At 48.6% G+C, this 22377-nt stretch overlaps 3 non-coding genes across 3 annotated transcripts; all 3 read right to left on the reverse strand.

Moving 5' to 3' along the window:
* Nucleotides 1-2612: 2612 nt before the first annotated feature.
* Nucleotides 2613-2685, reverse strand: TRNAV-AAC (transfer RNA valine (anticodon AAC)). Its single transcript has one exon. It is a non-coding gene; the product is annotated as a tRNA-Val (tRNA).
* Nucleotides 2686-20171: 17486 nt separating this feature from the next.
* Nucleotides 20172-20244, reverse strand: TRNAV-CAC (transfer RNA valine (anticodon CAC)). The gene has a single exon. It is a non-coding gene; the product is annotated as a tRNA-Val (tRNA).
* A 604-nt stretch (nucleotides 20245-20848) lies between these two features.
* Nucleotides 20849-20922, reverse strand: TRNAN-GUU (transfer RNA asparagine (anticodon GUU)). Its single transcript has one exon. It is a non-coding gene; the product is annotated as a tRNA-Asn (tRNA).
* Between the last annotated feature and the right edge of the window lie 1455 nt (nucleotides 20923-22377).

Raw genomic sequence — 22377 nt, forward strand, 5'->3', positions numbered from 1 at the left:
ATGGTAAAGAACCCACCTGCCAATGCAAGAGACACAAGAGATATGGGGTCTATCCCTGGTTCAGGAACATTCCCTGGAGGAGGGTATGGCCATCCACTCCATATTCTTACCTGGAATCCTCTCATGGTCAGAGGAGCCTGGCAGGCTACAGTCATTGGGTCCCAAAGAGTCAGACAGGACTGAAACGATTTAGCATGAACCCATGCGCGTTTGCTACTTAGAATAATGTAAAAATAGATCTGAAGGAAAATGTGCAAAGATGTTAACAGCAGTCCATTCTAGGAGGTGGAACTACGGATGACTGCTTATTTACTTCTTTAGATATATTTAAGGTTTTTAAATTTTAAAAAAAATGAATGACCTGGAAGTGAAAGAACAGAAGAGCTGTGAAAGAGGTATTGGAGAGGTGAGAGGAAAGGATAAAGGGGACGAAAAATCTAGTTCTTGCAGAAGGTGTGTATAAGTTGGGGATTCAAGGGGAGCAGCTCTTGGAATAAGAAAGGTGTTTGCCTGGCAAGTGGGTCATGAGGATACTGCAGTTTTATTTGTGTTACATGACTCCTCCTTGGTGTTTTGTCAAAGAAACATGCAGGCTTAAATCTCTTGCCAAACATTTTTACCATTTCTGTTCCCCTTTGACTAGCACCATAACCTGTGGAGCCAGGCAGGCTCCAGTTCAAATTGCTGCTTTCAGATCCCACTCACTGACTGAGTGACTAGACAAGTTATTTAACCTTCCATGTCTCAGATTTCTCATATGTGAAATGAGGATGATGATATGCTAGAAGCATGTTGAAAGGATAAAGTGAGTACATCCATGTAAAACTTGTAGACGGTGCCTCAGCACATGGCACTTTGCATGTCACCATTGAGTGTAAGCTCTTACATTTTGGCACTGCACTGCATGAAGTCTGGGTGTGGTTTTCTTTTAAGTTACTGATATCTTTCAGTGGCAGTGGAACTTTCAAGAGAGAGTGAAGGAATCCTGTCTGACCAACAGTAACCTCCTGGGCTAGTGGGATCTGCCAGTTTACTAGTTCATCTGATCAGCTCATCAAAAGGGGAACAGTAGTCCAATTCCTTGCTTTAAAAATCCCCCAATTAAAAAAAAAAATAAGGGTTTACAGTGGAAAACATTTCTATACGTGATACAAGACCCAGAATTTTACAACCAGCAAAGGAAACTGCCAGAACAAATGCAAGGCCAGCAGCTTTGCGATTTGGGGTGAACGGGATTCCCGGACACCTCAGGAAAGCGTGGGAGCTGCGCCAGAGTCAGGCGCTGTGATCTCCCCAACCCAGCGACGGCCTCCGCCGCGATAGCAGCCCGCTCCTCTCTCGTGAAGTCCCTTTCTCCCTCTGGCTCATTCTCCGTTCTCTCCTGCCCTTGGCCTTCCTCGGATCTATTCGCCCTCTTCACATCTTTCATTTCCCGTCCTCAAAAGACAGCTAAAGCCTTACATTGTGTGGATCACAACAAACTGATCTCTTTCCAGCTGCAGCCACACGCACCCCATCTACTAAACCGATGTCCAGAAGCGCAAATGGTCGGACGAAGGCGGATCAAACCGGGAGCCATCAGCTTCTTTCTGGGGCCCCTCGGCTCAAGCTCGCGGCTTCTCTTGGGCGCTGACATCTGCGGCGGCGAGGACGCTCAGGAGACCTTCTGCCCTCGGAACCTCCCGGCTTCCCGACGGGAACGAACAGGCTGAGTGGACTCCATCTCTCAGGTTGTCCGAGGCTCGGAAGTGGAAACGCCATTCTGCGAAACACAGGCGGCTCCGCCCAGTTCCGTAAGTATGCTTGCTTTCTGTGCGAGTGAGGGTTAAACTCTCCTCCCAACTGACTTTGGGGAGCAATGGGTTAGCTCATTCGTCTGTTAACCGAAAAGTTCGTGGCTTGAGCCCACCCAGGGACGTGTCTCACTCTTTTAGAACGTAAATGATGTATGATTGTTTCTGGTCTATGCATTCTCTCCCATGCTCCACTACTACCCTACTCCTCTGTGTCTTGTGTACACACACACACACACACACACACACACACAGAGACAAGGACTTACCTCCAGGTAGTCTCTGATCCTCAGAGAGGATCTCTGGAGGAAAGCAGGTTGACTGGGAATCCTAGAATGCATGAAAGAGTAGGCTCATCATCATCACCCTGTAAACGCATTTTACCAAGGAAATTTCCTCCACTGTTTGTAGCACTCTCTATTTAACCTTTTCCATATATTTCTCCAATTAATTTGGTTCTATCCATTTCCTCCTTTTTTCCCTGCATTTTTCCTCCATTGCATCATAGAAAAAGCAAGAGAATTCCAGAAAGACATCTATTTCTGCTTCATTGACTCCTTAAAGCCTTTGACTGTGTGGATCACAACAAAATATGGAAAATTCTTCAAGAGGTGGGAATAGCAGACCATCTTACCTGCCTCCAGAAAAACCTGTATGCAGGTCAAGGAGAGATGAAACCAGTCAGTCCTAAAGGAAATCAACCCTGAATATTCTTTGGGAGGACTGATGCTGAAGCTGAAGCTGCAAGCCTCATTCCACGCGGCAGACCTCTGTTTTGTATTTAAAATATGAATCTAAAACTTTGGAGGAAAGTGAAGTTGTTTCCGCCCGGTTTCGAACCGGGGACCTTTCGCGTGTTAGGCGAACGTGATAACCACTACACTACGGAAACCACACGACCACTTGTATCTAGTGACATATTCAAGAACTGCATGTTTGAACACACCTGACCTTCAAATTTTCAAAGGAAGAGGACTCTGAAAACACAGGCAATCCGTTAGGCAAGGATCTGCCTGATTTAGGGTTCCTCGCCTCTCCCGGGGCGAGGTCCCTGTGTGCCAGCTTTGCGCCCAAGAGCAGCGGTTGCCTCCCCTGACTCCCCAGTTCTCAGAAGCCTCAGGAGCCGGGGGGGGGGGGGGGGGGGGGGGGGAGGAAGGTGCGTCTGAGCCCCAGGTGGCCCCACGTCCGTCAAGGTGGACACAGCCCTTCCAGAGGCAGATCCAGTGCCTTGGAGTCCCTTTCATGGCGCCAGCGGGGACCTGGCTCGATGCTTCCAATCCCACTCGGGAAACAAAGGACCCGCCCTCCCCTCTGCCCCGTCTGACCCGTGCGCTCCTCTCTCGCAGGCCTTTCACAGCAGCGCTTCTCCGGCGCCGCCTAGCACCGGGGGTTCCTCAGATTCCTGCCTCTGTGGCTGATGCTAGTCCTCTAGTTTCAGTCCAGACTTGCATCACGCTTTCACGTTTAGCGGGAACCGCCGCAAAGACTGAGGCTCGGGTCATTTGTTGAATTCCTTTGCCTACCAGGCCCAGCATAAAGCCGCAGAGGAGCCAGGCGCGGTCCACGCAGATCTGACCGTCTTCATTCCAAACTTGAGATTCTTCTTGAAGGACCGCTTAGTTTTACATTTTACAATGTCTGAAACGCCTCTTGTTTTCCTTTTATAATTTTGCTGTTCAACAGGTCGTGGAGCGCGAATTTAAGAGAGGTAAAGGCGTTTCGTTTTGTTTTGTTTTGTTTTTCAGAAAGCCGGTGTCTTGAAGGGTCTTCGTATTTACCTCACAGCAGGCAGAGTTTCTTTTCGCTGCAAGGTTTTAATGCAAGGTTGTCTGTGTGTCTGTCTGTCTCTGGTTTCCTTTAGCAGTAGAGCTTCTCAGTTTGGGGAATGCATGTGCCCTTTCCTCCAGCAGTGGCTTTCCTCCCTTTCTCAGTGAGGTTCACGGGCTCAGACCCCGAGGCAGGCGCGGGCCGCATGGGCACCGGCCCCCAGGCAGCAGGGCTCCTCCTGGTTCCGCCTGGACTCCGAGTGCGGTCGAGAGTGTGAGCGCGACAGCACCCTCAAGCGCGCTAGAGGCCTGAGTTCCCAAAGAGGCGGACTTGAAAAGGGCTTTAGATCAGGGCGTTTCTCGAGATTTCGCCTTGCTTTGCTCCCCTGCAGGTCCTAGTTTTCACCTCCCACGTCCAGACAGAGGAGCGGATTCATCGTTTTCTGTCGCGTCCGGCATGCTGACGTCCCACGTGGACGGGACGAGGGTGAGGTGGTCCTCTCCCCGTCAGGGTGGACGCACAGCGGACGCCCGAGGGACCACAGACACACGGCTCCCTGCAGCAGAAATGGTAGGCACAGGGCTTCGGAGCCGGCGAGTGGAGCGCGCCGAGGGGACGGATCCATCCCCTGCCCCCGAAGGTGTGACAAAGTGCAACGACGCCCGCCCAACCCCTGGATCAGAGGTTCAGCCTCATCCAAGAACTGGACAAGGTAGGCTCCGCAGGTCGTGAGGGAAGACCTGGAATCCAGGTGTGGTGAGAGGTCAAGCTCTCTTTCTGAACCTGTTAACTTGCGAAGCAGGGGCCACTTGGTTCTCAGCTGGTGATGGCCGGGTCCATCTACTCCCTGATCTTGACCTGATTCGGGGCCTCCCCTGATAGCGGCTCGAGGACCGGCTGCTTTTCCTCCTGGATCAGCTCAATCCGCAGAGCCTGACCCTCTTCATCATGTCTTTGGCTGGAAACCGTGGTATAGAGTTGAATTCGTTCCCTTTTGTTCTCTGACTCACATCAGATTGTCCCGCGGGTGTGCTGGGGTGAGGGAAAGCGAAGTGTCTTCACAAGGGACGAACTTCTTGGTTTTCAGAGAATAATAGGTGTCACAGGTAGAGACGATGTAGGGCCCAGATGAAAAGGTGAGGGGATATCAGGCGGTAAAAGTATCCTGCAGTCAGCTTTGTCCTGTGCCCTCCTTGGATTCACTGACTGTGGCTTGTTCTGCAAGGTGACTCAGAGCAGAGAAAGATGGGCTGGTTGTAGGCCCTATGGAGCTTTCCGGTTGTAAGGAACTGTTCCCCAGTTTCTTCAGTTCAGTAGCGATCCAAGGACAGCAACACATCAGGCTTCCCTGTCTCTCACCAAACCCTGGAGTTTGTTCAAATGCATGTGTATTGAGTCGGTGATGCCATCCAACCATCTCATCCTCAGCCACCCACTCCTCCTCTTGCCTTCAGTCTTTCCCAGCATCAGAGACTTTTACACTGAGTCAGCTCTTCCCACCAGGTGGCCAAAATATTGGAGCTTCAACTTCAGCATTAGTCCTTCTGATGAGTATTCAGGACTGATTTCCTTTAGGATGCACTGGTTGGATCTCCTTGCAGTCCAAGGGGCTCTCAAGAGGCTTCTCCAACACCAGTTTAAAAGCATCAATTCTTTGGTACTCAGTTTCCTTTATAGTCCAACTCTCACATCCATACACGACTACTGGAAGAACCATAGCTTTGATTAGACTGACCTGTGTTGGCAAAGGAATATCTCTGCTTTTTAATATGCTGTCTAGGTTGGTCATAGCTTTTCTTCCAAGGAGCAAGCGTCTTTTAATTTCATGGCGGTGGTCCCCATGTACAGTGATTTTGGAGCCCAAGAAAATAAAGTCTCTCACTGTTTCCATTGTTTCCCCATCTATTTGCCATGGAGTGATGGGATCGGATGCCATGATCTTAGTTTTTTGGATGTTGAATATTAAGCCAGCTTTTTCACTCTCCTCTTTCACTTTCATCAAGAGGCTCTTTACTGCCTCTTCTCTTTCTGCCGTAAACCTGGTGTCGTCTGCATATAGAAGGGTATTGATATTTCTTGCAGAAATATAGATTCCAGCTTGTGCTTCATCCAGGCAGGCATTTCACATGATGTACTTTGCATAGAAGTTAAATAAGCAGGGTGACAGCACACAGTCTTGACATACTCCTTTCCCAATTTGGAACCAGTCCCTTCTTTCATGTCTGATTCTAACTGTTGCTTCTTGACCTGCATACAGATTTCTCAGGAGGCAGGTAAGGTGGTCTGGTATTCCCATCTCTTGAAGAATTTTCCACAGTTTGTTGTGATCCACACAGTCAAAGTCTTTGGCGTCCTCAAGAAAGCAGAAGTAGATATTTTTCTGGAACCCTCTTGCTTTTACTATGAATCAATGGATGTCGGCAATTTGATCTCTGGTTCCTCTGCCTTTTCTGAATCCAGCTTGCACATATGGACGTTCTCAGTTTACATACTGTGAAAGCCTCACAGTGAGAATTTTGACCATTCCTTTGCTAACATGTGAGATGAGCGCAATTGTGTAGTAGTTGGAACATTCTTTGGCACTGCCTTTGGGACTGGAATGATAACCGACCTTTTCCAGTCCTGTGGCCGCTGCTGAGTTTTCCAAATTTACGGGCATACTGAGTGCAGCATTTTAACAGCCAAGCCTCCCTGTCCATCACAAGAGTTTTTTGAATGTTCTTCCCAATGGCCCATGAGTTATAAGTAGTCCAGTCTGTGTGGGGAGATCACTTACATACAATTGCTTGTCCTGTGTGGTGAGCACCAGGCATTGTTCCAGGATCTTTTAAAAATGTTCTTTCCTTGGCCTCAGGCACTTTCTTCATAAGGATACCCGGATCATTACTCTGCTGAGTACTTGAGGGAGACCCTTTCATATCCCAGCATTCTCTCTCTCCCACTGTCTCATCACTGGACCTTTCTTCATGTTTCTTTTTTTATTATTAACTTTTATTTGAGTATAGCTGCTTTACAATGTGTTGATTACGATGTTGTATTAATAGCACAGTGAATCGGCTATACATATACATATATCCCCTCTTTTTAGGATTTCCTTCTCATTTAGGTAACCACAGAGCATCCAGTAATTCCCTATGCCATACAATAGGTTCTCATTTGCTATTTATTGTACCAGTTCAGCTCAGTTCAGTCACTCAGTCATGTTTGACTCTTTGCGACCCCATGAACCGTAACACGCCAGGCCTCCCTGTCCATCACCAACTCCTGGAGTCCACCCAAACCTATGTCCACTGAGTCAGTGATGCCATCCAACCATCTCATCCTCTGTCATCCCCTTCTTCTCCTGCCCTCAATTTTTCCCAGCATCAGGATTTTTTCAAATGAGTCAGCTCTTCGCATGAGGTGGCCAAAATATTGGAGATTCAGTTTCAACATCAGTCCTTCCCATGAACACCCAGGACTGATCTCCTTTAGGATGGGCTGGTTGGATCTCCTTGCCGTCGAGGGGACTCTCAAGAGTCTTCTCCAACACCATAGTTCAAAAGCATCAATTCTTCTGTGCTCAACTTTCTTTATATCCAACTCTCACATCCATACACAACCACTGGAAAAACCATAGCCTTGACTAGACAGACCTTTGTTGGCAAAGTAATAGCTCTGCTTTTTAATATGCTGTCTAGGTTGGTGATAACTTTCCTTCCAAGGAGTAAGCCTCTTTTAATATCATGGCTGCAGTCACCATCTGCAGTTATTTTGGAGCCCAGAAATAGGAAGTCTGCCACGGTTTCTACTGTTTCCCCATCTATTTGCCATGAAGTAATGGGACTGGATGCCCTGATCTTAGTTTTCTGAATGTTGAGCTTTAAAACAACATTTTCACTCTCCTCATTCACTTTCATCGAGAGGCTCTTTAGTTCTTCCTCACTTTCTGCCATAAGGGTGCTGTCATACATAGCATCAATAGTGTATATAGGTAAATCCTAATTTCCCAATTCCCCGTGTTATGCACCGAGCCCGTATCTCCGAACCGACCGAGAGAGCAAGTCCACCACAGTAATGCGAAGGCAACAAGGGAGTTTGTGTCTAGCGCGCTAGGGCCCAAGTCTCTTACAGCACAGTGCAATCTGACAAGAGCCCGGAACAAAGGAGTATGGTGGCTTATATACAGGCAGTTCTTTGTCTCAGTTACAGGAGTAGCTGGCGTTACATGATTGGCCAGGCAGGATGAGCGCATATCCTGTCTCTTTCTGGTAAACGTGACTCATGTCCTAGAGCCCATCGTTTGGTCCCTAACATTCCCCCCTGTCCTTAGATCATATAGAGGAATCTTCCTCTCGGTCCTGAGACAGTTTGATATTGTTGTCGAAGCACAAACAGCTGTACTGTATTTATGCGTTCCTTTACAAAGGCTACAAGTCTATTGATAATACATGGGCCAAAGGTAAGCATCAGTAGAAGTATTAGCAGGGGTCCCAGCAAGGTGGAGATTAGGGTGGTCAACCAAGGGGATTGTTGAAACCAAGACTCAAACCATCCTTGTTGAGCCTCACGTTCTCGTTTACGTTGGGCTAGTCCCTCTCTTACTTTGGCCATAGATTCTCTAACTATTTTTGTGTGATCAGCATAAAAACAACACTCTTCTCCTAGGGCAGCACAGAGTCCCCCCTGTTGCAGAAAGAGCAGATCTAATCCTCTTCTGTTTTGCAGAACTACTTCAGATAGGGAAGTTAAACATGATTCTAAATGACTAATAGATTGCTCTATACGGGTCCTCATCTATGGCCGCTCTCAGGGAGTTAAATCCTTGGCTTTGCAGGGACAAAGCTGTTATTCCTGTTCCGGCCCCGGCTATTCCAAGACCGAACATAGTTGCTATGGTTATGGCAGTAAGAGGTTCCCTCTTGACTTTGTAAGTTCTTTCTTGAGGATTTAGGGTCAATTTTTGGGCCCAGTAATCATATATTGTTTCCTCTGGTCGGTACAGAATTTTTGGCATGACTGCTACCATAACACAGATTTCTTCTTTGGGATCAAAGATTGAGCTGTGTAAGCATGGAGTCAGCCCCGTGTGTGAACAGACCCACCATCCTCCCATCCGTGGTATTAGCCACCTGGCTATGGGCAAGTCCGTAGGCTCAACGACATGCGCACACAGTGGAGACCTCTCTGATAATACCTTGCCCGTACATAACCCTTTTCCCCATACCTCTCTCATTGTAAGGCCTACTTTTCAGTCTCCCCATTGACACTGAGGAGGATCGGTGCCGTTGGCCAGGTCGTAAGAGGCGTTGAGGCCTACTGCCTCGTAATAAGAGGGAATTAAGTTGTAACATAACCAACAGGATTTAGTTGCCTCAGGATGGGTTTGATTTAAGGTAGCATAAGCTGCCTTTACTAATTTCCATAGTGGATCTGTTTGTCCGAGTTTAGCAAGGGGGCCCGCCTCTGGGTCTTTTGTTGGTCCCTGGGATGTAGATAAGGAGGTTGTCGGGTAGAGAGTTGCATGGACCTGTTCAACGGGGTTTGGACCGATATTATATATTTGTACAGGTTCTAAAACTTGACTCACAACAATGATCCCATTATAATACTCCCGGTATGGGAACCCGTCAGTTCTGGTCTGAAGCCCCCATGATATCCCGTTGACCCAGGCCTTTTCTTTTTTTGCTTTGTCAATGTTGAACCTTATTTTTACCTGGGCAAAGTTATGATACTTTTCCCAATCGGAGTACGGAGGTACGGGTCCTACAAAGGAGAAGTTAAGCAAGTCCCGATTTCCTACATCCCACCATCTATACCCTGGAGTCTCCAACCCATCATTGGAAGTTACGCAGTCCCAAGATTTACAATAAGAGTCCTGTATGCCCCCACAGATCTTCCAGTTATGCCTGAGTGCACCTGGACATGCCCAGAATGCATGATTCCGGAGCTTGCCCCTCTTTCAGGGTACATTTACCACCAGCTTAAGGTCAAAGTATAAGTCTGGCCACCAAGTATTTGGTGGATGTATTGCGGTGGTGGAGTTAAGCATCTCACGTGTTAGTCCATTTTGCAGTTTCCAGGTGATTCTGACAGGTTGGTGCGGGTTCACGCTGGCAGCTTCGGAGCAGAGTAACATGGTCATCTATAAGATGGTCCAGACGAGTTGTCTTGGTCCTGTCGACGACGCCGGAGCTTCAGCCTCGGGGGGTTGGATGGGTGCAGAGACGCTTCCCATTCTTTTTTAGCATCTTCCTGCTCTGCTGAAGTAGCTGGGCGTACGTGGTTGCAATGCACCCAAGGCCCGATACCGTCAACCTTTAGGGCAGTTGGGGTGGTAAGAAGAACAACATAAGGACCCTTCTATTTGGGTTCTAGTGCCTTGGTTTGGTGCCTTTTGACCCATACCCAATCTCCTGGGCCAATGTCATGTGAGGGAATAGTTCCCTTATTTTGACCCACATGTATTTCCCGGAGCAGTTTCCAGACACGAGACTGCACCTTGCTTAAGGCCATCAAGGCCTCTTGGAATTGTCCCAACGTGGGAGGCGGTAGGTTTCTTCCCTTCAAATATTGGACATACAGGGGGAGGTCTCCCATACAGAATTTCAAATGGGGTCAGATTAAGTTGATAAGGAGTATTACGCGCATGGAAGAGGGCGAAGGGAAGGAGGGTCACCCAGTCCCCGCCAGTCTCTATAGCCAATTTAGTTAAAGTTTCTTTTAGGGTCCAATTCATTCTTTTTACTTGCCCTGAGCTCTGTGGACTGTATTCACAATGTAACTTCCATTTAGTCCCCAGGGCTAGGGCAAGGCTCTGAACTATTTGACTCACAAAAGCAGGTCCATTATCAGAGCCGATGGTCACTGGCAGGCCAAACCTGGGAACTATTTCTTCTAAAATCTTTTTTGCCACTATCATCGCGGTTTTTCCCTTTGTAGGAAAAGCCTCCACGCACCCTGAGAAGGTATCCACCAACACTAACAAGTACCGGTAACCATACTTGCCTGGCCTTACCTCGGTGAAATCTATTTCCCAGTGTTGCCCTGGTCCTTCTCCCCGATACCTCAGTCCTGCATGTTGTCCTTTTCCTGGCCTCATCTGTTGACACACCTTACAAGCATGCACTATGTTCTTTACAGTTGTCTGGTGCCGGGGAAATCGCAGGCGCGCAGTTTGAAAGAGCATCAGAGTCTTTTTTCTCCCAGATGAGTAGACAAGTGTAAATGCTCACATAGTTGCCGTCCCAACTGAGCAGGGAGTATCAAGTAGCCGTCTGAGTCTCGGTACCATCCATCTTCACCTTTTTGAAGGTTGGTGTGTTCTTGGATCCAAGCAAGGTCTGTGGATGAATACTCAGGGGTTGGGGGCAGAGTTCCCATACCTGGAGGTGGAAGTCCGACCGCCAGCACAGGGGTGATGAAATCTTCATCAGCTACTTTTCAAGCTGCCTGGGGCTGTCACCCTTCTGATGTCCAGGTACGTGTACTATTGACACAGCCCAGGGCATCTGTACAGCCTCTAAAAGTCTACGGATTTCAGGCAAATTTTTAATTTCTTTTCCTTCAGCTGTCAAAACCCCCCGTTCCCGATATATCGGGCCCTGGATGTGTACCGTGCCAAAAGCATAGCAACTGTCAGTGAAAGTAGTTATTCTTTTTCCTTTGGCTCTCTCTAATGCTTGAATCAGGGCAATTAACTCTGCCTTTTGTGCTGAGGTATCCGGGGGAAGGGCCTCTGTCCATATCGTCTGTCCAGAGTCATCTACTACTGCGGCTCCCGCCCGTCTCTGTCCATCTTTCACATAACTGCTGCCATCTGTGAACCATTTTAGCTCACTGTTATCCAGTGGAGTATCAGTTAAGTCCTTTCGTATTGCTGTTACCTCGGCCAGTATCTCATCACAATCATGGAGGGGGCTATTTTCCTCCGGATTGGGCAAAAGAGTGGCCGGATTTAGAATGCAGGGCGTTTGGAAATGAATCCGTGGGGTGTCAAGTAGCAAGGCCTGGTAGTGCGTCAAGCGGGCATTAGAAATCCATTTACCTGGGGGTTGCTTTAAAACTCTCTCTATGGCATGAGGAGTGTAGACCAAGAGTCTCTGTCCATAAGTCAGTTTATCAGCATCGTGGACTAAGAGCGTGGTGGCCGCAATGATACGGAGGCAAGGTGGCCATCCGGCTGCCACTGGGTCCAGTCTCTTGGAAAGGTAAGAGGTTGCTTCCATGGTCCCCATCTCTGTGTTAGTACCCCTTTTCCTATCCCCCGCTTTTCATCTACAAATAATTGGAAAGGCTTAGATGGATCAGGGAGGGCAAGGGCAGGAGCTTCTAGCAAGGCTCGCCTGAGCTCTTGGAAGGCCTCTTTCATTGGCTCAGTCCATTTCCAGTCCTTGTTTTCTTTGGTCCCTTAATATAGGGGCCTGGCCTTTTCTCCCAAGATCCATAACCGGCAATATCCCACAGTTCCCAGAAATTCTCTCACTTATCTAGGGTTAGCCGGCTCAGGGATCTGGAGGATGGTTTCTTTCATAGCCTGTGTTAGCCACCTCTGGCCCTGCTTTATCTTATAACCAAGGTATGTAACCTCTTGCTTGGCAATCTGGGCCTTTTTGGCACTGGCCCTGTAACCTAAAGTCCTCAAGGTTTGGAGAAGGTCACCTGTTGCCTCTTGGCACTCTTTCTCTGTAGCCACTGCCAGCATAAGGTCATCAACATATTGTAATAAAACAATGGTAGGGTGTTCAACCCGATACTCACGGAGGTCTTCGTCCAGGGCCTCATTAAATAACGTGGGCAAGTTTTTGAAACCCTGTGGTAAGCGAGTCCATGTCAGCTGCACAGGGGTCTGACCACCGTCTTCCTGCCATTCGAAGGCAAAGATCTCTTGGCTTGTGGGGGCAAGAGGCAAACTGAAAAAGGCATCTTTTAAATCTAAAACAGTATACCAAATGTAGTTTGGAGGCAAGTTGCTTAGCAATGTATAAGGGTTAGGAACCGTAGGATGAATATCACTCACCCGTTTGTTGACTTCTCGTAGATCTTGAACCGGTCTAAAATCAGTTCCCCCAGGCTTTTTCACAGGCAACAGGGGAGTGTTCCATGGGGACCGGCACCTTTTCAGGACCCCAGCGTCTATGAGGCGTTGTATATGAGGAGTAATTCCTTGTCGAGCCTCTTGACTCATGGGATACTGCCGTACCCTCACCGGGGAAGCACTGGCTTTCAGTTCCACAATGATAGGGGGCCTCTGTTTGGCCAGTCCCATTCCTGCTGTTTCAGCCCAGGCCTGAGGGTATCTTTGAACCCATGGTTGTACTTTGGGGCTTATTGTCACTGGGGCCTCTGGCAAGTAGAGTCTGTATTCATCTTTTAATGCCAGAGACAGGACCTGAAGAGGATGCCCGGTCCCATCTAGAACCGACACTTGTCTGTGGTCGAAATGAATTTGGGCATTCACTATAGACAGTAAATCCCTTCCCAACAAGGGCGCTGGACACTCAGGTATCACCAGAAAAGAATGGGTTACCTGGTGGGCCCCCAAGTTCACGTGCCATTTTGTAGTCCATCCATATCGTTTAGTCCCGGTTGCTCCCTGCACCCAGCTACTTTTCTTAGACATGGGTCCATCTTTTTGGTTTAAGACTGAGTATTGGGCTCCCGTGTCCACCATGAAGCCAACTGGTTTCCCCTCTACATTTATAGTTACCCAGGACTCGGGGAGGGGCTTCGAGCCCTGACCCCCCTAGTCGCTATCCTCACCTGCGTAGACGATATGACTGTCTGGAGAGGGAGTCCCGTTCTTGGGGTTCTTGGGCCCCTCTTTTAGATTTTTTTGGGGGCATTTATCTTTCCAATGTCCAAACTCTTTACAAAATGCACATTGGTTTTTCTCAAGCTTACGCCTTGTCGTTTTTTCTTCAGTTTTTGAGTCCAATTTTTTCCCTTTTTGGAATCTGTTTTTGTTTTCAACCCCAGCAAAAAATATCTGGGCCAGCTCTTTTTGATTTTTACGGTTTTCTTCAGCTCTAAATTTTCTTTTTTTTCCTCCTAATGCGGTCCTCTCTCTCTTCTGGGGTCTCTCTATGATTAAAAACTCTCTCAGCTGCCCTCACTAGATCTTGCAAGGATTGTTCACTTAACCTCTCTATCTTTTGTAACTTTCTTTTAATATCGGGGGCTGCTTGATTTACAAATGCTAACATAACTGCCGCTCGTGACTCATCTGCCTGTGGGTCCATAGGGGTATACTGTCTAAAAGCTTCTATTATCCTTTCAAGGAAGGCTGCTGGGCTCTCATTTGGCTCCTGCCTCACTGAAGTTATTTTGGCCAAATTAGTTGGCTTCCTGGCGGCCGCTCTAAGGCCAGCCATAAGAGTCTGGCGGTACACTCGGAGACGCTCCCTACCTTCAGCACGTTCGAAGTCCCAGTTGGGTCGCACCAAGGGGAACCCCTCCTCAATGAGGTTAGGCTGTATTGTGGGCCTCCCATCCACCCCTGGCACATTCTTCCGAGCTTCTGACAGGATCCGCTCGCGCTCCTCTGTAGTGAAAAGCACCTGTAACAGTTGCTGACAATCATCCCAAGTGGGATTGTGAGTCAATAAGACCCTGCGGTTTTTCAGAGAAGGAGGGAGTCTGGGTTTTCCAATTGTACAATCACTAGTGGAGAAGGGCCAATACTGATATGTCCACTCTCCACCCTCTCTGGCTGGCCCTGCCTGGACCGGAAACGTGTGAATGGTGGAAGAGGGGACTCCTGGGTCTTCTTTTTCCGCTACGTTGGCCATTTCCCTTGTTCTTCCCCGAGTTCCCTGGGTGGGGCTCCCTTCTCTGGGAGGAGCTGAAGGCTCGGTTCTCCTCCTGTCTTCTCCCGATGAAACCTGTGGAACCTGTGGAGGCAAGGACGGATGTGGATCCGCACACGGAGGTGGGAACAATTCGGTCTCCAGATTAGGATACAGAGAAGATTCCTGGAAGACCAGCTTTGGTCAGTTCTTGTCCTTTTTTCCTTCTTTTTCTTCGGAAGCCTTCATGACTAGCACCTGTGGGCTTGGCGAGGTTGGAGTTGGGGAAGAGGGACGGGGAGGTTTAGGAGGTTTAGAAGGAGTGAGAACAAAGGGTTTAAGCCATTCCAGCGGGTTTCTCACTAGATCCTGCCAGACCAGAATGTTTGGGTGCCCAGCAGGACTAGGAGTAAGCACCCTCTCTTTAACTGCCTGGATAATTTGGGGATTGAAGGTTCCCTTTTGTGGCCATCCAACGTCAAAGGTGGGCCACTCGGCGGAACAGAAAGTCACCAGTTTGCTCTTCTTCACCAGTAACGAAAGATTCTGAGCTCTAGACTTGAAATCAGACAAGTGGTTAATCATAAGAGATAAAGGAGTAGAAGTTGTTTGTCCCATGACCACAGAAAAGTACACTGGGAGCCAACAGAGCACACAAAGAGCAACGCAGACACCACAAATAGACAAACAGATAACAAACGCAAGGTGGCCACCAACAATGCACTCAATCTTACCTGCAGGATGTTCACAGAGCCAGCCGCCTCCCCAGCACGATACTGGGCCTCGGCCTTACGCCGGACTTAATCTACCAACCAGAGCCAGCCACCTCCCCAGCACGATACCGGGCCTCGGCCTTACGCCGGACTTGCCTCTGCACTTTACACCCAGATGCCTCCCCAGTACGATACTGGGCCCTGGACTTAATCTGGGCTTCTGCAACGTTAGCACCGGTGCTCAGAGCTCTTATCTCCTAACGAAGTTACTCCCTTCTACCAGGAGAGTTGGCCTCCCCGGCAGGACGGAGATCCCGGACGAGCCCCCAAATGTTATGCACTGAGCCCGTATCTCCAAACCGACCGAGAGAGCAAGTCCACCACAGTAATGCAAAGGCAAGAAGGGAGTTTATTTCTAGCACGCTAGGGCCCAAATCTCTTCCAGCTCAGTGGAATCCGACAAGAGCCCCGAACAAAGCAGTATGGCGGCTTATATACAGGCAGTTCTTTGTCTCAGTTACAGGAGTAGCTGGCGTTACATGATTGGCCAGGCAGGATGAGCGCATATCCTGTCTCGTTCTGGTAAACATGACTCAGGTCCTAGAGCCCGTCCTTTGGTCCCTAACACCCGAACTCCCCTTTCAGCTTTGATAGCCATACCTTTGCTCTTTACATCTGCTTTGCAAATAAGAATCGCTGGATCTTTGTCCTGTGAGCTCTAGCTGTCTTATTCTCCACCAATGTTCAGCTTCATCTCCAGAGTCAAATGAAAAATTGACCTGAAATCCTCCTCTTGGTGCCCAGCGTGGGAACTCACTGAAAGCAGGAAGGTGGGCCCAGACAAGACTCCTCTTGTTTGTTTGTCACCTCTCAAGGCTTGCTATCCTTTGCTGCCTGATTTCCAGTGTCTTAGAAATCAGTATTTCACGGTTTTTTGTCTTTTTTATTCCTTTGGGAGTGGGACAAAGGTGGAGAGTGAGATTTGGAAGGAGGGTTAATCTGATTTCTGTCACTGCACCTTTGCTAGAAACTGAAGGCATCTCTTTATGTTCTTCGTTTTCCCTAAAGAGATGTGCTAATTTATATTCCAATGTATTTTGCCGACTCAAGGAAAGAGTCTTTTTCTTCACGGTCTTGCCATCACAAGAAATTGTCAATACACCTGTCTGTTACTCTAACAAAGGGATTTGTGCCCTACTGACTCAACTTAGTGGCAGGTACAATGAAAAGACAATGTGTACATTTCCCAGAGATTGCACATATTCAGCAGCTAAGCTTCCAAGCTGATTGGAAAGTATTCTAATAATTGTAACTGTTTTCAGTGGTGACCAAGTCATTGAGTCCAGACAAGACCAGCCAGAATGACTCTGGGGAGCCTCTTGCAGAGCAGCTTATGGATTACAGGAGTTAAAAAAAAAAACCAAAACCAAAACCAAAACAAAACAACACCACTGGTCCCAGACATTTACCCTCTTCCCTTCATGAGTTGTATTTTGGCTTTGGTTGGATGCACACAATCTAATGAGGGGTCTCCCTCCAGTATATGGGCGCATTTGCAAGCCCGAGACTCTCTCTGTATGATATCTCAACAGTACAGGGCTACATCTGCAAAAATTGTCTCATTTGAGACAAATTGTTGCAAGCTACAGAATCCTGCACCTATAATACATCTTGTACAAATCTGGATCCTTAGAGCTCCTGGTTCCCCTTCCACTGATTCCTCAGTTGAAGTTGGTGACGAAAGAAGAGCTCTTCAAAATTTCCGTACTCAGTCGAGATGTCTCTAGGTTCTAGGACATTTCTCTCTGTCCTTTTCTCTCCCTTTTGGAGTTTGTGCATTTCTGTCCCTTATACTCTAGGCCTCTGTGGATCTTACCCACATTCTGTCCTCTTCATCAGTTTTCTGGAACTGTGCATTAGGAGTCCTTCAGTCAGCAAGCACTTACTAGGTGCTCACCAGGTACCAGGCCCTTCTCCTGGAAAACTGCTGTATCAGGAGCAAAGTCAAGGTCCCACTCCTTGGTCCATTCACACCAGGAGGCATCAAAAATAAGATACACACACACACACACACAACACACACAAATAAGAATCACAGCAGGAGAACAACCTGCCATGTTCTTCTCAGGTTCATCTGCCTGCCAGCACCTAAGGACCCCAGCAATGACTAAAAAAAGAATTACATACCACATGGGAAAATGGGTGACTTGAGATCTAGAAGGCAGGTAACTAAGAATCTGTATTTTTTTTTTGTATTAATAAAGGAGTACTTCAGGTAAGCAATAGGTCTTAACTTAGAGAGTCCATGTGTTGTACTCTTCTTCAAGTGATGTATGGCTACATTCAGGAATATCTCCTAAAGGTACCGACACATTCTCTTTAGCTGGTAGTCTAGAGCTCTCCTATTATAACCTATAAAAATATGGGCATTATTATTTCTACTTAATTAGAAATTCTCCAGGCAAAGATTATACGTTAATCGAACCAATTTAATATCAAAGAACTTAAAGTTAATGATATATCTTCAAATCGTGATTGGAGCTGAGTTGTGTCTGATAAATGCTGCTTAGAATCACACATTAGATGATACCTAAAAACGTTGACCCCAAATTGAAAGGGGAATAATTAAGTCACTATGATTTCTTAACTCTGAAGACTTAATCTTGATTTAAAAGATATTATATGGTATATTTAATTTACTGGGACACATAATTTTAAATTTTATAAATAATAAATCTGAAAGTAACCATGCAGTAGTTTTTAGACCAAAATTATTAAAGTAGTGTGGTGCATACCAAGAGTCATCTCTGGGAGCATGACAGGACAAACATTTTCTATGTAATTATACATCAACTATTAGAATTCTATAGCATGCTAAAAGTATTTGAGAGTCATCCTTATTATCAACTTGAATTTTATTCTTGTTTGTAGCATGGAGAGCACTAATTTCTCTAAAGCTAAACCTTTTTTATATTCCTGAGTTACATTTCCGCAAAAAAAAAGTTAAAGGAAAAAAAAAAAAAGACCCACGTGGTTGCTATTCACTGAGATAGAAAAGGTGGTTCAGAACTCCGCTTTGGAGAGAGGCTGAATGACATACGTGTGGGAAAGCAGGGTGCCTCTGTGCTGGAATTCAGACTGGACCTGGGACTGGGTCAAGGCCAGAACACAAGACTAAGCATTATTGTCCTAGGGCAGCCACCCAATCGACAGCACCCACACAGTAGTTCTGGGAAGCTTTTGAGAATATTCCCCTCTCTTTGCAGAATTTCCCATCTGGTTCTCCATCCTCCAACCACACGGAAGGATTCTTCCCCTCTTGTGTCCTGACAGAACACGTTATGCTCCCTGCAGGGCACGGGGAGCCAGGCAGGAGCCAAGGGGGCAGCTGCACTGCCTCGATGGGTTTCTAGCAAAGGAGCGTGGAAATCCCATGGACAGAGGAGCCTGGTGGGCTAGAGTCCGAGGGGTCGCAAAGAGTTGGACAAGACTGAGCCGGTGAGCACGAGCACCAGGCGGTTCCACCACTCCGACGGATCCAAAGCACACCTGAGTGCCCACCAAAGCAACCCGCAGGAGGCCAGAGGGCAGAGGGCAGCCGGCGCCGCGGAGGGCAGAGGATGAAAGCCTAGACCGTCCTACAAGCACAGGGCCTGACTGGCCTGCACTTGAGAAAGACCTGAATAAACCTCCATCTAGGTTACCCTTGCAAACATCCTCTTTACAGTCGCTTTGGTGGTTCAGTAGTAGAATTCTCGCCTCCCACGCGGGACACCCGGGTTCGATTCCCTGCCAATTTATTGCGGTTTTCTTCATTTTGGACTTCGCTGTTGGCTCAGACGGTACAGAATCTGCCTCCAATACAGGAGGCCTCGACTGGGAAATTCCCCTGGGAAGGCAATGGCCAACCACTCCAGAATTCTTGCCTGGAGTAATTGCATGGACAGACGAATGCTGCAACCCAAGGGATGGCAAAAAGTCCAAAAGGACTGAGCGACTACCACACACATACCTTCTCTACATCCTACAGAGAGCGGATTCCAGGTGCCTGAAGGGCCAAGAGGGCCCTCTTCCGGAGGGTAAAGCTGTTCGCTGGCCTTGGAAGACAGGTCCCACAGAAGTTAGCTTTGAGAGGGACGCCAAAGGAAAGGAACAATCCCGAGATATCCGCACGTTACTAGCAAGTGATGCCATAAATCTTATCTAAAGAAAGATAAGTAATGTTAACTGTGCACTTAGGTACAGAATATAGAATGTTCGTATTCTTGCAAACTTTTGGTATCTTACAAAAGCTTTTGGTTTGGGATTTTAATGAATTTTTGGAACGGAAGCCTCACGTTCTCTTTGAATGAAAACTCTGTTTAGTAAGACTCTGGGTTTACCATGACAGGAGAAAAGAGTGGAAGCCAGAGCTGGCCAGCCCAGGCTATTTATGGCATCTCAGCTCCAACAGCCAGCCTGAGGTCCAGGACCCTGAGGCCCGGACTCAGCGGCATTTAGAAACTCTGTGCAGAAATATTCTGCACTGGACCTTTAAGCAAAATACAGTTCCGATCTGGGCGGGCAGAGAGAGACTCCTGTCCCTGCAGAGGCTGGAAGAAAGAAAGTTTTCCCTGACCGGGAATCGAACCGGGGTCGTGGTGGTGAAAGCGCCGAATCCTAGCCACTAGACCACCAGGGAGCTGCAGGCAAATAGGCTTGTTTAGCCTCTGCAGGTGAAAGGTGAGTGGAAGATGACCCTTCGGAAAGTCAGCAAGCTGGAAAGGCAACGTCGCAGCGGCCCAGGGCTGTGTGCAGCTGTGCAAAGCTCCCAGCCCTGCCCTCGCGGCTCATCGGCCTTCACCTCTCCTTTCCTGGGCGTCGCTTTTGCTCTGGGGCAAGGACACAAGGTAACGGACTGGGCCCCTCCTGGTCTAGCGGTAGCGCTGCGTGCTGCCGAGCCCAGGTCTTGCTCTCTTTGTGAACCTCGGTTTTCTCTGTCGTCAGGCTCGGTGATGAGTGGCGGGTGATGAGCGGATCCGTCCACCTCCAGGTGTCCTAGCGCTGAATAAAGAGACTTGCAGGTGGTCACCACCTCTTCCTCCAGCTGCGTCCCCTGCCGCACCCCGGGGGAGAAAAAGAAATAGGAAACCTGTTTCCGCCCGGTTTCGAACCGGGGACCTTTCGCGTGTGAGGCGAACGTGATAACCACTACACTACGGAAACGGGACAACCCCTATCCCTGAACACTGTATCCATGAAATCCCGAGGTCCCGCCACCGCGAACCACACCACCAACCCTTAAGACTCAAAGAGGAACCTTGGAGCCCCAGGCTCTCTCAGGCACGGAGACGGCGGCTCCCGAGGGCCCTGCTTTAGGGTTCCCCCTCTGCCCTGAAGTGAGGCCCCTCGGGCCCCCACAGGTGGCCTTCGGGGCCCCGCACCCAACGCAGAATCCTCAGATCCTCAGCTGCGCACCCTGAGTTCAGGGGTCGCCCCCGCCGACTCCCCGGCTCCCGGCAGCCGCAGGAGGCGGGGACGGTGGGTGCGCCCGAGGCCCAGGTGACCCCGAAACCCAGCGGTGTGGAAGCCGCCCCTCCCGGGCTGTGGACCCGCGCCTCGGTGGTCCTCTTCTCGGCGCCGGCGATCAGCGCTCCGGGCTCTCAGGAATGACCGACGCTTCCAATCCACCCGGGACGCGCCCTCGCCGCTGTTCCTTTGCACCTGACTCCTGTGCTCTTTCTCTGAAAGTCCGTTGGGCGCATCACTTCTCCGGTGTCCTCCTGGCAAAAGGGAGTCTCCTTGGTGTTGCCTAAAATGGCACCCCCACCGTCCCTGGGTGGGCTCGAACCACCAACCTTTCGGTTAACAGCCGAACGCGCTAACCGATTGCGCCACAGAGACAGCATTACAGGGTTCATTGGGACTCTCTGTGGAGTAGACACTCATTCCCGGGGTGAGCGCTCTGTCCGCCAGAAAAACGGTGCCACTTCCCTGCCCCTACCCGCCACAGATGCCAGCGCCCCCAGAGAAACCGCCATCTAGGCCTCGAACCTTCCAGGCCTGAACTGAAGTAGATCCAAGGACAGCTGAACACCGGCTTGCTCCCATGATGGTTCTTCCCGTTTCCTCGCCTACACCCAACGAATGAGTTTGCCCACCCTGGCAAAGGCCTCCGGGGTAGAGGTTGGGCTTCGGTTTCCTGTGTCCACCAGGCAGTTTCCACCAGAGTGGGCTTCCCTTGGGGTTCAGATGGTAAGAATCCGTCTACAATGCAGGACACCCTGGTTCAATCCTTGATTTTGGAAGATCCCCTGGAGAAGGGAATAGTCACCCACTCCAGTATTCTTACCTGGAGAATCTTTGGACAGTGGAGCCTGGCAGCCTACAGTCCCTAGGAACACAATGAGTTGAACACGACTGAGAGACATTGACTTCTCTTTAAGTGAGTATAGCTCGTTTGTCTGAGTGTTTTCTTTAAATGGTTATTTTTACTCACATTGTAAATTTAACAAATATACACTTGTGAGAATAACTTCAGTTCAGTTTAGTTCAGTTCAGTCGCTCAGTCGTGTCCGACTCTTTGTGACCCCATGAATCGCAGCTCGCCAGGCCTCCCTGTCCATCACCATCTCCTGGAGTTCACTCAGACTCACATCCATCGAGTTCGTGATGCCATCCAGCTATCTCATCCTCTGTTGTCCCCTTCTCCTCCTGCCCCCAATCCCTCCCAGCATCAGAGTCTTTTCCAATGAGTCAACTCTTCCCATGAGGTGGCCAATGTACTGGAGCTTCAGCTTTAGCATCATTCCTTCCAAAGAAATCCCAGGGCTGATCTTATTCAGAATGGACTGGTTGGATCTCCTTGCAGTCCAAGGGACTCTCAAGAGTCTTCTCCAACACCACAGTTCAAAAGCATCAATTCTTCAGTGCTCAGCCTTCTTCACAGTCCAACTCTCACATCCATACATGACCACAGGAGAAACCATAGCCTTGACTAGATGGACGTTAGTCGGCAAAGTAATGTCTCTGCTTTTGAATATACTATCTAGGTTGGTCATAAATTTTCTTCCAAGGAGTAAGCGTCTTTTAATTTCATGGCTGCAGTCTCCATCTGCAGGGATTTTGGAGCCCACCCCCCAAAATATCTGACGGTTTTCACCATTTCCGCATCTATTTCCCATGAAGTGATGGAACAAGATGCCATGATCTTCATTTTCTGAATGTTGAGCTTTAAGCCAACTTTTTTGCTCTCCTCTTTCACTTTCATCAGGAGGCTTTTTAGCTCCTCTTCACGTTCTGCCATAAGGGTGGTGTCATCTGCATATCTGAAGGTATTGATATTTCTCCCGGCAATCT

This window comes from Budorcas taxicolor, chromosome 3, assembly GCF_023091745.1.
Source record: "Budorcas taxicolor isolate Tak-1 chromosome 3, Takin1.1, whole genome shotgun sequence".
Taxonomy (NCBI): Eukaryota; Metazoa; Chordata; class Mammalia; order Artiodactyla; family Bovidae; genus Budorcas; species Budorcas taxicolor.